The sequence below is a fragment of the Rhea pennata genome, chromosome 4, assembly GCF_028389875.1.
Source record: "Rhea pennata isolate bPtePen1 chromosome 4, bPtePen1.pri, whole genome shotgun sequence".
NCBI lineage: Eukaryota > Metazoa > Chordata > Aves > Rheiformes > Rheidae > Rhea > Rhea pennata.
The window spans coordinates 14,974,527-14,986,643 of record NC_084666.1 but is presented as its reverse complement, the minus strand read 5'-3'; positions in this window follow the sequence as shown (position 1 = coordinate 14,986,643).

Sequence of the window (12,117 nt, the reverse complement as noted above, 5' to 3'; positions counted from 1 at the left end):
CCCCCCCCCACACTTCCTCCCCCCAATCTTGGTGATTCATGGGGAAGAAAATGCCCATCTCATCAGATACCTTCTTTTCTGTAATTAGTCTGAATGACATCTCATTTACCACAAACAGGTCTGCCATTTGGCAAATCCATAGCTGGAGAGTTTGATGCTTCTTTGTTACACTTGATGTAATTTTAGAAATTACTTCTATGTTTAGAAATTAGAGTAAATGTGCTTAGTGATTTAAATGTGTACTGGATTGAACTCTTTGATGTTTATTCCACAACTTGCTGAGTGATCTCAGCTCCTATCAAAAGCAGTAGGAGTTAAGAATAGTTAGCACTTGAAGACAGCTCATAAAATTAACCCCTTAGTGATACATCATTTGCCTTTTTTACACTATTTGTGTGAGCTTTGATTAAACTAAATATTTAACATCATCATAGAATTATTCGGACTGGAAGGGACCTCAGGAGAACTCCAGTGCAGCCTCCTGCTCAAAGTAGGGTCAGCTATGACATCAGATCCGGAGATCAAATGAGATCATAACACTGAATACCAAATCAGCTCTGATATGTGGTTGATATCTTCTAGTTTCTCGTAGTCTTTTCCAGAATTCTTTACAAACCAACAGTATATAAGATGGTTTCATAACGACAGCCTGGATTATGGAACATTTGATTACACATAGTCTCAATATCTAAGTATAATCTGAATTTAATGCAAAAAACAAGAAAAACAGGCATAGACTATTTTTTTCTTGAATACTTTGAGAAAGATTATCCTGTCTGACTTGCGCATGATGCTCTATGAAGCTGTGTTGAAATACAAAAACAAGGTAACCTAATGAATAAATAGTGAAAAACAAAGAGAAAGAAATTATAAATGAAAATTCTAAGTCCCTTCACAAGTGAAACTTTCTGCATTTTCAGCAGCTTCTATCTCTCCTCTGCTCTCCTTCTCCCCAATTTAAAGAGAATTTTCTAGGAAAAATGGGCATTAAGAAAACCTAAATAAATATTAATATGTTTCCCTCCAAAGACATCTTCCTTGATCTTACCCATTTGAGTTCACTGTTAACTCCCATGTAGTCCAGTTCACTACCCTCTTCTGATAGAGCTGTTTCAGGAGAGATTTCTGACACTGATGGAAGCTACTCTGAGTTGCTGTAGTGGAGTCAAATCTACAGTTACGTCCTGCCAATAAGTATGTGTGGGAGTGTTGCCTAGCACTGAGACCAATGGGCATGTAATGGCCCATGTTCCTGCTATTAAATCTGTTTACCCTTCAAAGCTGGATAATGATATCCTAACTGCTTTTTGATAACGATCTGTGGCCTAGGCTACAATCTTAACGGTTCTTGGCTAGTTGATCTGCGCCAAAAGCTTGCCAAGGAATGTTTTAGCAATATTACAGTATTTAAGCTGTATATTAAGCTGTATATTAAGCAATGTAACACATTTAAGCTGTGTTCCTGGGAACATTCCTTGGCACTGTTTATTTATATTAATAGTATATAAATGTATATAAATGCCCAAAGGTATTTCTGAAGAGCAGAGTAAACGGCTGGAGAATGTACTTCTGTCCATGTTTCCCTTCACTGCTTTTGACCTTTGGCTCAGTTCCCTCTGCCCCATTTAAGAGAAGCTGAACTCAGAACAGATCTGGTAGCCTGGGCACTCAGGCTTTGCCACATCTGATCTATCCAGACCACATTAACCTAAATAAGTATGAGAAGAAACTGAGAGAACTTGGTTTGTTCAGCCTTCAGAAGGATATTTGGAGATCTTGCTGCTTAGTAATTATTAAGGATATAGAGAGGATGGAGTAAAATTCTTCTCCAAGGTATGCAGCGATAGGACAAGATGCAAAGGAAACAAGATAGAACACAGGAAATATTATTTATATATAAGGAAGAATTTTTCCATAGATATGTGGTAAAATACTGCTCCAGACTGCCCAGAGAGGATGTGAAATCTCCATCGTTGAGATGCTCAGAACTTGGCTACACAAGCCTTGAGAAAACTCACCTAGTTAAGCCTGCTTCAGACAGGGTTAGATAATTGCGAGAGGTATTTTTCACCCTAAATTATTCTATGATTCTAAGAAACAAAATGCTTTTCCAGATTCTTTCCTAAGGATTTGGAGCTCAGGAGAAAGTGGTTCTTAGCATGTACTTGAGGACTTATAGTAAGAGAAAAGATATCTCATTCTGAGAGCAAGCAAGAAAGTACAGTCCCATACCTTACGTGGCTTGGCTAGCCAAGCGATTCCTTCTGTGTGTGGGTGTGTGTGTGGGGAAACTATGAAAACAGAATGAATGAAGACAACAGCAAACCAAACTGCAGTCAGCAAAGACCCCCTACCTGGCTGTGGTATAGCCTACACATGAAGAAGACATTCTATAAGGCTTTTCAGAAACAGAATATTTTTTTCTATCTATCCTATTTACATACCTCTTTGGATCTCTTCTTTTGTACAAGTTCACTTCTGAGTACACAAGCTTAGTCTTCTCTATTGTTCGCGCTGTTAAAACTCTCTGATTCTCCTTTTGGGATTACAGCTCTATCTTGCACACGCCCATTTCTAAAACAGCTTTCTAATCTTTTCCTCCCAACAGCTGTCCAACTATTTTCAAATTCTGTTTAGAAACACCTATCTTCCCTTCTTTAAATCTTCATTCCCTTCCCTGCATGCACTCACACATATTTGAGTACATGTTTTTGCTTGCTTGTTTGTTTCCTGTGATACCATCTAAAATAAAGGATGGATTCTGTGAATCATAAAATTGTCCTTACTCTAGCAAAAAATAGTCCCAACAAGTCCTATTTCCTGAGAACAAGAGTCTACAGAATGAACACTATCGTACATTTTCAAAAAAAAAAAAAAAAAAAAAAAAAATCCTGATTTGAAACTCATTCCTTTTGGAAAGCTGCTTAGTTCTACTTCTGTGAAGTTGGCATGAAATCAGAATTTGATCGTTGGGCAAGGCAGCCAGATAAATACTAACTTCGGACTTGCATCTTTTTCATGGCCATTCCTTAAAAACATTTTTAAGATGCCAGTACTAAGATCACTCCTCATTTTCAAATATTGCAGCAATTATGCAGCACTTTGGTGCCAATACAGAGCAGAGCTCCTCTCCCAGGGTTATGTTCTATGCCACTTAACTGTATATTTTTCATTATCATTTATTTTTATTAGCAAACCTAGCCCTGAGTGCCAGTCAGTCAGGCTGCATGTAGACAACGTGCTGTTCCCATAGACAGGAAAAAATCAGAAGAGGAATTTTAAGCATATAAACTTCTTTCCTAGAGTGCTGCTGTGGATAGTTAGAGCGCATTTAACTACATGATTTTCTACTTGGGAGTGAATTTTATAAGTTTACAAGCATCCCTCCAGTGGTGATAAACAGCCTTGCCATTCGTTTCTGTGCGTTCTTTATTCATTTAGATCCACACAACAGAATTTTTGTCTCCAGTTTGGAACATGGTTTTACTGAAAAAGCTTTGTTTGCATGAATCTATAAACAACTGTTCAAGTTTTTCTCGTTCCCAGTCCCTATCTGTTAGAAATTCTATGTACACTCTATGGAAAGTTTACTATCAGTTTACCTTAATCAAACAGAAACTTTCTTCACATCAGGTGGGTTCAGCTCCCTATAAAAGAAGCAACATGAGGCTAACAATTTTATCAAAACCCTTTTAAGTCTGGAGAAACAGAATTCAACAAAGATGTAAGTGCTGCTCAGGCCTCAGTGCATAAATGAATGTCACTCATTATGAAAACTGGTCTGGAATTGTTATGAAATTTATCTGTTAAGAGGCAGATCTAGGTCATGTATTTCCAAGGCTAGGACTGCTAAAGAAACAGGGTGAAATCTAGTTATGTTTTAATTACATATTTTCATACATTTCTTACAGAAGTTTATACATCACCAGCAGAAAACTCAGTATTCTCTCAATAACTCAATACTTTGATGAGTGCTCTCAATAGGAGTACTCATCAAAATGAGTTAAGTTAGTTCTAGTATACTAAATAACTTTTTGGTTTTGATTTTTACTCCTGTCTGAATAAACCTCACGGCAAGTGGATATATTATACTGTTTCTGAGAAAGACACTTCTCTCTTTACTGAGGTCAACTCTTTTTCTCCACAACTTTCAGGTGCTTTAGAGAGAAATGTCAATCTGTCTCTCTTTTACTGGCTTATTCTACTGCTGGTTATTTTATCTCAGGGCACTGGAGAATTGTACTTCAGGAAGCTAAAAAGATCTCTGCATCTAGTTTTGCCATGGGAAACAAACAAAATCAGACAGCCACCTATTTATCATACTACAGGAGCGGGATGTCTCATGATTTCTAATGCATTTATACATCAGGCCAGTAAGAGAGGCAGGAGTCATACTACCACACAAGCTGAAATACAGACTAATTTTATTTTTCAGTGTTGAGGTACTTAGCAGAAAAAAAGTCATCAAAAAGAAATGTTCTGCCACTGCTACTGCCCTGAAATTGTCTACATTGCTAGTGAAGACTTACATAGTATCTCATGAAATTGGAACCATCAGGTCTCAAGATCATGATGCTTGCTGAGTTGTCCTGGACAACATTTAAGTATCTTCATCCTAAAAAGATGCAACATCCTAGATGTCACACAAGTCTCACTTGGTTCCTGCTACCTTAGGTACCAAGAAATGGAGTAAAGGTCTCAAACTAAGGTCTATGCATTGCATGAAGCAGTGGAAACAGTATGAAAAAGGGCCTTACACTCAGAACACATCAAATATTTGGCCAAAATGGTTATATATCTAGATAGATCTATATGTACTGTGACAGGTATATTTGCCCATATTACAATGTCAAAATCTATTGGTGCAAGAAATCCATTATCTAGCCTCTTGCAGTGAGTGCCCAAGGCATGATATTTCAGAGGAAATGATCAGGGAAGAAAACATGCAGAAAGGACACTCAGTCCCTGTGTGAAATCTGACCAGTTGTACAATACCATATTACAGGGGAAAATAAAGTATTGAAAACACAACAGCAAGGAAAGTGTCAGAAGGAAGTGAGGATGTTCCCTGATGATTTCTTTTTCCTCACCTCAGTGAGGTTGAGATTTCCCAAATTTCCTGCATACCTCTCTTTCTATCAAGGAGGACTCTCTTTAAAACCTTCCATATGGGTTTTTATTTTATTTTATTTTTTTTGTTTTGTTTTGTTTTGTTTTTTTTTTTTTTTTTTTTTTTTTGAAAACCAGTTGAAATGAATGCAAGTTGAGTTTGTAATTAACATTAGAAATTGATTTCCTTGCCTTCTCTTTCTTTCCAAAAACTACTTTGATCACCTCTGCGGCTATCGGTCCCTATTTGGCATAGATGTTGCTATGGTAGCCGATACTATTTTCATGACTGCGTATGACTTTCCTAGGATTTTTCACAGATATTTCCCAAAGTGTTAGCTGTGCCAAAAATAAAACTGTTTCATAAATGATAAAAATAAAGTTTATCTTGGTCTGCCGAAGATGCAATTGATGTGTTGGATGTGTGATGTGCACCAGCCATACTCATTGGCTATCTTTGCACAGTGCAGATCTCAAAGATCTTCCTTTCTCTATGGAGGTGTTCCCACATGCCTGAAGAAAAACTGTCTGAGAGACAATCCAGCCTGTGTGCCACCTGACAGTTCTACCAAGGAAATTGAATTCTCCCCCGAATGAAGATAATGCTAATTTCAAAGTCACTTCAGTACAGAAAAAAAATGAAACAAGGCATCCAGACTTACAGTATGTTGTTCATTGAGTGGAGTGTGCTTGATTTCTAATGAGCAAGGAATTAAATGGAAGAATATGAAACATTCAAGATAAATGTATGTGAGTATAAAAATGGTGCTTACACATTATCTATGTGTCAAAGATCTTCTTCGGGCCCCTATCAAACATAGGAAATTCTAGAGTACTCTCAGGGATATGACAAAAGGCCCTTAAATAGAAAAACACACATGAAGTTCCCAGAAAACCCTTACAGGATCATGATCCAATGTCATTTGCTTTATTTCTTTATTAAGTTTAATTTATAAGGATTTTCACATCTTTCATCCATTAAGTACTGCACTAGGTAAAAGACAGGATCACAAAGTCCATTTCTTTTAAAGCAGCAGCAATAGCTTTTGATAACATAGTTTTGACCTGATCCCATTTTTTACTGCCTATTTGCTATTTCTCAAGTATTATTCATTGCCCATTATTATACTAATAAATTTTATTATCTTTTATAAAGCCACCAATGATTACATGCCTGAATAGCCCTCACAAAAGAAAGTCATAATGAGAGAACAAGGTAAACCTAATAAACCATTCTTTGTTCTCAGAGTGTATTTGTGATAATGGGCCATTAACTTTTATTTATTATTCACATAAATGTATGATGGAATTTGTACCTTCTCCAGCATTAACTGTCTCATCTTCCAGAGACCATCCAAATTTCTTTGCTAACTGTGCTTTGAGTCTTTGATCTCTTTCATGAGAAGATAAAGAATGTATTTTAAAAATGAATTTATTCAAATTTCCTCATATTATTCTTTTTATATTCTCAGATAAGTGTATGCACATACATTCACCCACATACTAAATTTACTTTTCCCTGTTTCACACTGAGGTAATTTTATTAGCTCAAGCTAGTCAGATGTGTGAAGAACAGGCACAAGGTTTTCAAAGGTGAAAAAGGGTGCCACTTGCACCTTTGAAAATATTGCTGAAGTTTAAATGAAGTGTCCCTACTTAGTAGCATTATTTCAGAAATCCATATTAGGCCCTGTATGCGTGCACAACAAACACAAAAAAAGAGCATACCTAAAGGCTGATAATAACCACCCATGATATACGTAGTTCCCACATCATAATGTTAAATACTATCCTGACACATGATTATATGTAACAATTATTAGCTTCATTATAGATGTTATTTCTATAGCTCCAGAAGAATAGAGAATCTTTGTCATGAAACTTTTAAAAATGCTTATTTTAATTATGTTCAAAGTCCTTTTCTACTCAAGACTGATGTCTGTTTAGTATCTCTGTATAAAGAAGCTGAGTCAAACAGATACGAAATCCTGGACTGTTTGAAGTCTCCATTCAAACCATAAAATCTTCTCTTGTCCAATTCCACCAGCAAAAAGGCAAATAAATACCCAAGCCAGACATACTGCTCCAAAGAGACTTCATACTTCACCAAGCTCTTTCTCTCAGTGGTATATAACTCAGAGAGCAGAATTTTTATCCAGATCTAAGCCAAATCTGTAAAAACACTTGGGAAAACAGTCAGAGCTATCAGACTAGAAAATATGCTTAGGCTGTTCCTCTGCAAACCATGAGATCTTCTGTAACTGCAGAAGACTTGAGGAGTCATCACAAATGCAATAAAACTGAGCTCCGGAGTATATATAATTGCTTTTACCCTGACCTCCCTTTCTCCTACACCTCTTCATACCTTCCCTGTCAAAGTAGTGGTGCAAGCTCAGCTTACAAACAAGAAAGTAAAGGCTCAAAACAGCTCTCTGCTAGGTACATATTCCCTCAGAGCTCATTGTTAACAGTTTCGTTTTTCTGACATCAGTGTCTGCCTACCATTTCCATCAGCTGGTCATACTGAAAACCAGTGTTACAGAGGGATCAGTCACATCTCGATTTGAACCAGCAATCTTTCTAGCAGCACCTGGTACAGCACAGGCCCAATGCTAAACACCTCTGATGCAAATTTAAGTTGAACAGTTATCAAATGCAAGACAATTGTTTTCTGCAATCAGAATACTGATGCAACAGAAGGACACTCAGATCATAGCCTCACGTAGCTATGTATATCAGTCAGATAAGTAACACATTAAAAATCATTCCTGCCCTGAACTTATAAAATCTTGCAGGTTCAGATTGTGTTACCATTTGAAAAGGACATAGTATTTCTCTGAGTGGGATAGAACCTGTTAGCTAGAAAGAACTTATAGGGAGTTATGCTGCTCCGGTGGTATTTTTTCACATGTTAACTCCATGAGGGCTTATACTCTCTTTAGGGATAGCAGGGGAAAATACCTTACTGTACAGTGCGCTTCTGAGGAACAATGAATTGAACATGTATTTTTCACAAGTATTTTTTACTCCCAGTACTGAGGATAGGGGGCAATATATTGGCTATCAGATCATACAGCATGACACATCCCCTTTCTCTCCTTGGCTCTGGCTGTGCCACAGAATGTGTTTTAGAATATCTCATTATTTTATAGGCCTCAGAATGACAAAGAATTGGCTCCATACTCTGGTAAATTGTTCCAGCAGGTAACTACCCTAGCTATTAAAACTGCTGCCCCTAGACACACACATCATTGTCAAATTCTCTCCTAAGTTGGTGATAACCTAAAGGAAATGAGTACGTTAGTGTCTCGCTATTATTTTCCTTTCAGATACAAATCAGTGTTCCTCTTACTTCCTGTAAGATATTATTCCACAAGCTAAGTAGCCTCTAACAAGATCTCAGACAAACATAAATAGGCTCATTACTGTTTTTAAATGATTCAGGCTAGTAAGGACAAAAGAACACTCCGTTGTTCACAGCAGGGGAACACCAAATAGCAATGAATATAACCAAATCAATATTCTTTGAAACATGGTACCACTTCTCGCTCAATTCTAATTGTAGGTAGACAATGAAGAACAGATAACCACTTTGCCTTTTTCACTCAGTAACTCTTTACCAAAATGTTGGTACAGTGTCGTAATTTGCACATTAATAATTTAGGTTCCTGTTGTTAAGCTGCAAATGTTCAGAAAAGGCAGAAGACTGGCACAGTACTCAGAGAAGCCGTGTATCTTTGTCAGAAGCCAAAAAAACTGCCCACACTTATTAACAAAAACAATGATTTCAAGATACACAGTTGTCAGCATTTGTAAATGATTTCACATAAACTCCCCATTCATCACAATCAATCTTAATTGCAATACAATTAAAAAAATCAATTAAATCAACTTAACAAAGCTGTAAGTTCAGGGCAGGGCTTCTGTTGCCTGCCCTCATAACTTATCACAGGTCCATTATAAAATCATGTAAGTATGTCTTCTGCTGAAAAAATCAGAAGTATTAAGTTTCAGTTTCTCTAGTTGAAGGTCTCATTCTGCATCACCCTGTAAAGTAACTGAAGAACTGAGTGGTCTAAACAACTCACAACATTACGCTGGTTTCTTTATAAAACTATAACCAAAAAGCCTTTCAGGAAATTGCCATTATAATCACAGAACCATTCAGGTTAGAAAGGACTATGGGTTCCCCTGCTCAAACAGGATAAACATTTAATTCAGACCAGGTTCAGATTACTTCAAACAGGCTCAAGGGTTTGTTCAGTTAGGTCATGAAAACCTCCAAGGTTTGCCTTTCTTGAAAACTTTTTCTGGTGCTCAAACATACTTACAGGATTTTTTTTCTATATATTCAGCTTGAACCTCCTGTTTCAATATATGGTACTTCCTCTTGTTCCCCTGTTGTGAACCTCCTCCATAAATAGTCTGGCTCTATCTTCTCAATAACCTCCTGGGAGGCAGCCCTGCTCTCGAGGATACCAACTACACCCTCTGGTTTGGTGTCATCTGCAAGTTGATGACATCGCATTTCTCTTTGCAGGTTATTTATAAAGAGATTCAACAAGGTAGGTCCCAAGATAGGCAGGAACTTTACTTGTAACCAGCCTTTAACTGGTTGATGAACCATTAACCATTAATGATGAACCATTAACTACTACCCTTCAAGCCCAGTAATTCAGCCAGCTCTTTACCCATTAATTCTTTGCATCCTTTAATTTTCCAGAATGCCAACTACGGTCAGACTTTACATTATTTAACTAAAGGAAAAACTGTAAGGCTGTCAATGGGGAGTTTATTTCCTTCAAATGACCATGTGCTGGAAAGTTGTTCTAATTTATGATGCAAACTGAACTTGTCCCTGGCTGTCTCGAGGAGCAAGTAAGTATGAAAATGGCCTTAGGAAGACCTAAAGATCCAAATAAACATTTATGAAAATGCAGGTTCATGATTCTTCATCAGCATATTACTTGGGAATATTTTCCCTGTTATTTAATTAACTGCAATGTGCAAAGACCTGAATCAGCAGACAGATATGCAGGATGAATAGAGAGATGGAGGCCCAGTCTCCAGAAGGACAAAGAGTAGGTTGAACCTCAGTCAGCAGGACTGAAAGAAAAGACATTGGAAGAAATGAAACCAGTAAGTTGGGCTCCGTACACCTGCTGAAGGTTGTATGCCACTTTTGGTCACCCCTCAAGACCAAAAGGGTGTGTTCTGCCTGTTGTTTCAGGTGCTCTATTTAAGCTCAGGCTTGGACACCTAGTTCTTGGCTGCCATAAGCAGATCTGTGCCTGGTCCTGTCTTATCAAAGCTCTTCTCGGGTTAACCTTAGACCTGACTTATCATCTTGTAACTGTCTTGTGCATTGTTGTTAAAACCTGCTACTGTCACCAACCCTGCTCTGCTCACCCTGCTTGGGGACTGTGGGACTTCACTTCGGTTGGTGGTGGCACTGCCACTGCCTGAGTTGCCCTGCTTTGAATTCTCTCGTCTTCTCTTCTGCCTTCCCCACACTCCTTGCAAAAGGTACAGCCAACATCCTAGTGATCCACCTTGATCTCAGGTCCTTTCCAGAACATCTGCTGTCTGGTTTATCCAGGTATGCGCTGCTGTCACATCAGTTCTAATGTAGGTATAGAGACTTATCATTGCCTCCATCAGTTTCCTCCACACAGCAAAAAACTAAAGCCTTTTTATTTCCAGACTATCCTGTGGGTATTTTACAGAAATGGCCACTTTCAAGCTTCCCCTTCTATCTGTAAGGAAATGACTGCTTCTTTTTTTCTGTTTTCTCTCACTGAAGAGACTCCTGCTTTACTGCTCTTACCTCAGCCCGTAGCTTCTGATTTTTCTTGAGAATGTAAACTTCCTACTGAAGAATTGTATCTAGGATATGCTTGACAAACAAACTACTTCTCAGGTCAAAATATGCCCTGTGACTTCAGGCATTTCACTCTATATTGTCAAGGATAGCTCTTAAGAAGACTGGCTGTTATGCCCATCAGCTTTATGCCCAATGTTCCTGCACAGCAAAACTGATAAACTCATGCTCTCATAAGGGCAGTAGAGAATTTCCCTTCTGCCTGCATGAGTACAGTTGTTTTTTTCCAAAATGCCTAGCAGATTCATTGAACTAACACTTGCTTTTACGTCCTAGCAACAGGTTGACTAATCAGAGGAGAGGGAAAACAGCAAGGAAGACAGGCCCCTAAATACTGTATCATTGTACTCTTGGAGGCCATACAATGTCTTCTCACTTCTAAAAATCTAATGAAAAGAGAAAAATAATTGTTAGCAAGTCCAGGAGATCCTATCCCAAACTAGGGAAATTCCAGAGACTCTATGGGCCACTCAGGACTTCACCCATGTGAAAGGCAATGCCAGTGCCTGTTTAAAAGAGTAGTCTATAGGGGGTTGCACGTGAATTCTGTTCTTTTCATTTGCTACCAATATTCATATTGGTACCACAGCCTATCTAGGTAACGCAGTGGTGTTTAGTATTGTACTCCTCAGAGAATGGCTGATTTGGAGGGGATCTTCTGGCTAGGGCTGAGTCTTTCTTCCAAGTCACTTTCTGAATGGCTTGCAATGACTCTTAGGGGAAGCCTTAGCCTTTGCTGTTAATTGTAGCTCAAAACTTACGTTGATATATGACAGCAGAAAACCTTAAGATAAATATATAAAACCATAGTTCTTACTAACACACTCTTCAGCACAACCAAAAGCAACTGAGTTCCACACAGATCCAAATACATATCTTCTTTGGTACCAGCTAGAATGCAGATATACCTTTATTTGAAGTAGTGTAGGAGCGAGCTTCTTCCTATTTCTGTGTGTCCTTAAGGGACTGATTTCAAAGAAGGATTCTAAGTGCCAGGAACAGTATAAATCCTGATATACGCTCAAAGATCAGTGCAGAATATTTGCCTTTTGTTTAATGAGATTACCACAGAGAAGTAACTTTATCCTGTCACTAGGACAGTGAGAGAATGAGAGCCTTCCCTATAC